At 28.4% G+C, this 4,149-nt stretch overlaps 2 non-coding genes and 2 pseudogenes across 2 annotated transcripts; all 4 read right to left on the bottom strand.

The window, feature by feature from the left end:
• Positions 1–505: 505 nt before the first annotated feature.
• On the bottom strand, positions 506–624 carry LOC119665189. Its single transcript, XR_005251352.1, has one exon. It is a non-coding gene; the product is annotated as a 5S ribosomal RNA (ribosomal RNA).
• Positions 625–1,548: 924 nt separating this feature from the next.
• On the bottom strand, positions 1,549–1,667 carry LOC119665191 (annotated as a pseudogene).
• A 1,274-nt stretch (positions 1,668–2,941) lies between these two features.
• On the bottom strand, positions 2,942–3,060 carry LOC119665188. Its single transcript, XR_005251351.1, has one exon. It is a non-coding gene; the product is annotated as a 5S ribosomal RNA (ribosomal RNA).
• A 925-nt stretch (positions 3,061–3,985) lies between these two features.
• LOC119665190 lies at positions 3,986–4,104 on the bottom strand (annotated as a pseudogene).
• Between the last annotated feature and the right edge of the window lie 45 nt (positions 4,105–4,149).

Raw genomic sequence — 4,149 nt, 5'->3', positions numbered from 1 at the left:
ATTATTATACATACTTATATTTTTATTAAAAAATTTAACATATGAATGCTAGTGCTAGTGCTAGTGCTAGTGCTAGTGCTAGTGCTAGTGCTAATAAATAGGCGCAATCAATAGATTGTTGTTTTATTAAATTTTATTCAATAAGGACAAGGAATATAAGCAAAGCTTCTTAATTAGTAATTTTACTTGAAAAGTTTTCTATCATTTAAGGTTTTCATTCACGCTGGCACTCGTACTCACACTTGCACTCGCACTCGCATGCATGCCTATTGTACATTTTATATGGAACTGAACAAAACTTGAGCTTACGTGCATTTCGTATACGACACGATTACAATTTCAAAATTAAAAATGATGCGAGTATACGTATACAGCAGAAATTAGTTAAATAATTGCATTTTATATAAATAAATAATAGATATGTGATATAAAGAAAAATATTATTAGTAACAAAATAAAATAAAAAAAAATTAAAACCGGAAAAAAAGGGAAAAAAGTGTTGTGGAGCCAACAACACGCGGTGTTCCCAAGCGGTCCCCCATCTAAGTACTAACCGCGCCCGACGCTGCTTAATTTCGGTGATCGGACGAGAACCGATGTATTCAACGTGGTATGGTCGTTGGCAAAGAAAGTGTTTCAAAAAATCTACATCTACCAGTATTTTAATCTTATTCTTATTCTTATACGTACTACTTACTACGTACTATATATAATATGGAAAATGGAAAATAGAAAATAGAAAATAGAAAATACTCTAAAGCTATTTCCAAAGCTATTTTATTTTATTTTTCATTTCAATTTAAATAAAATAAAATAGAAAAGTTTCTTTTTTCTTCTTCTCTAGTGAAGTTAATATGAACAGAATAGAAAAATTAAACTAAAACTGTTATTGAACATATTCGTGTTTGTATTTTACATGCTTAATTATGTAGTACTATTGCCTGTAATATTAACTTCAATATTAACTTTAACTTTAATTTTATCTTTAAGGAAGAATAAAATTATTATATATACTTATATTTTTATTAAAAAATTTAACATATGAATGCTAGTGCTACTGCTAGTGCTAGTGCTAGTGCTGGTGCTAGTGCTAATAAATAGGCGCAATCAATAGATTGTTGTTTTATTAAATTTTATACAATGAAGACAAGGAATATAAGCAAAGCTTCTTAAATAGTAATTTTACTTGAAAAGTTTTCTAACATTTAAGGTTTTCATTTACGCTGGCACTCGTACTCACACTTGCACTCGCACTCACACTCGCATACATGCCTATTGTACATTTTATATGGAACTGAACAAAACTTGTGCTTACGGTGCATTGCGTATACGACACGATTACGATTTTCAAAATTCAAAATTCAAAATTCAAAATTAAAAATGATGCGAGTACACGTATACAGCAGAAATTAGTTAAATAATTGCGTTTTACATAAATAAATAATAGATAGGTGTATAAAAAAAAATATTATTATTTACAAAATAATATAAAAAAAATTAAAACCGGAAAAAAAAGGAAAAAAGTAAAAAAGTAAAAAAGTGTTGTGAAGCCAACAACACGCGGTGTTCCCAAGCGGTCCCCCATCTAAGTACTAACCGCGCCCGACGCTGCTTAATTTCAGTGAGCGGACGAAAACCGATGTATTCAACGTGGTATGATCGTTGGCAAAGAAGGTTTTCAAAAATCTACATCTACCAGTATTTTAATCTTATTCTTTATTCTTATTCTTATTCTTATTCTTATTCTTATTCTTATTCTTATTCTTATTCTTATTCTTATTCTTATTCTTATTCTTATTCTTATTCTTATTCTTATTCTTATTCTTATTCTTATTCTTATTCTTATTCTTATTCTTATTCTTATTCTTATTCTTATTCTTATTCTTATTCTTATTCTTATTCTTATTCTTATTCTTATTCTTATTCTTATTCTTATTCTTATTCTTATTCTTATTCTTATTCTTATTCTTATTCTTATTCTTATTCTTATTCTTATTCTTATTCTTATTCTTATTCTTATTCTTATTCTTATTCTTATTCTTATTCTTATTCTTATTCTTATTCTTATTCTTATTCTTATTCTTATTCTTATTCTTATTCTTATTCTTATTCTTATTCTTATACGTACTAGTTACTACGTACTATATATAATATGGAAAATGGAAAATGGAAAATAGAAAATACTCTAAAGCTATTTCCAAAGCTATTTTATTTTATTTTTCATTTCAATTTAAATAAAATAGAAAAGTTTCTTTTTTCTTCTTCTCTAGTGAAGTTAATATGAACAGAATAGAAAAATTAAACTAAAACTGTTATTGAACATATCCGTGTTTGTATTTTACATGCTTAATTATGTAGTACTATTGCCTGTAACATTAACTTTAACTTTAACTTAATCTTTAAGGAAGAATAAAATTATTATACATACTTATATTTTTATTAAAAAATTTAAACATCATGAATGCTAGTGCTAGTGCTAGTGCTAGTGCTAGTGCTAGTGCTAGTGCTAGTGCTAGTGCTAATAAATAGGCGCAATCAATAGATTGTTGTTTTATTAAATTTTATTCAATAAGGACAAGGAATATAAGCAAAGCTTCTTAATTAGTAATTTTACTTGAAAAGTTTTCTATCATTTAAGGTTTTCATTCACGCTGGCACTCGTACTCACACTTGCACTCGCACTCGCATGCATGCCTATTGTACATTTTATATGGAACTGAACAAAACTTGAGCTTACGTGCATTTCGTATACGACACGATTACAATTTCAAAATTAAAAATGATGCGAATATACGTATACAGCAGAAATTAGTTAAATAATTGCATTTTATATAAATAAATAATAGATATGTGATATAAAGAAAAATATTATTAGTAACAAAATAAAATAAAAAAAAATTAAAACCGCAAAAAAAAGGAAAAAAGTAAAAAAGTGTTGTGGAGCCAACAACACGCGGTGTTCCCAAGCGGTCCCCCATCTAAGTACTAACCGCGCCCGACGCTGCTTAATTTCGGTGATCGGACGAGAACCGATGTATTCAACGTGGTATGGTCGTTGGCAAAGAAAGCGTTTCAAAAAATCTACATCTACCAGTATTTTAATCTTATTCTTATTCTTATTCTTATTCTTATTCTTATACGTACTAGTTACTACGTACTATATATAATATGGAAAATGGAAAATGGAAAATAGAAAATACTCTAAAGCTATTTCCAAAGCTATTTTATTTTATTTTTCATTTCAATTTAAATAAAATAGAAAAGTTTCTTTTTTCTTCTTCTCTAGTGAAGTTAATATGAACAGAATAGAAAAATTAAACTAAAACTGTTATTGAACATATCCGTGTTTGTATTTTACATGCTTAATTATGTAGTACTATTGCCTGTAACATTAACTTTAACTTTAACTTAATCTTTAAGGAAGAATAAAATTATTATACATACTTATATTTTTATTAAAAAATTTAATATGAGATGCTAGTGCTAGTGCTAGTGCTAGTGCTAGTGCTAGTGCTAGTGCTAGTGCTAGTGCTAGTGCTAGTGCTAATAAATAGGCGCAATCATTAGATTGTTGTTTTATTAAATTTTATTCAATAAAGACAAGGAATATAAGCAAAGCTTCTTAATTAGTATTTTTACTTGAAAAGTTTTCTATCATTTAAGGTTTTCATTCACGCTGGCACTCGTACTCACACTTGCACTCGCACTCGCATACATGCCTATTGTACATTTTATATGGAACTGAACAAAACTTGTGCTTACGGTGCATAGCGTATACGACACGATTACGATTTTCAAAATTCAAAATTCAAAATTAAAAATGATGCGAGTACACCACGTATACAGCAGAAATTAGTTAAATAATTGCATTTTATATAAATAAATAATAGATATGTGATATAAAGAAAAATAGTATTAGTAACAAAATAAAATAAAAAAAAATTAAAACCGCAAAAAAAAGGAAAAAAGTAAAAAAGTGTTGTGAAGCCAACAACACGCGGTGTTCCCAAGCGGTCCCCCATCTAAGTACTAACCGCGCCCGACGCTGCTTAATTTCGGTGATCGGACGAGAACCGATGTATTCAACGTGGTATGGTCGTTTGGCAAAGAAAAGTGTTTTCAAAAAAAATCTACAATCTACCAGTATTT

The sequence above is a fragment of the Teleopsis dalmanni genome, unplaced genomic scaffold (assembly GCF_002237135.1).
Source record: "Teleopsis dalmanni isolate 2A unplaced genomic scaffold, ASM223713v2 unscaffolded_contig_3854, whole genome shotgun sequence".
Classification (NCBI taxonomy): Eukaryota; Metazoa; Arthropoda; class Insecta; order Diptera; family Diopsidae; genus Teleopsis; species Teleopsis dalmanni.
The sequence above is the reverse complement of the archived record's forward strand: the minus strand, read 5'-3'. Positions and strand labels throughout refer to the sequence as shown.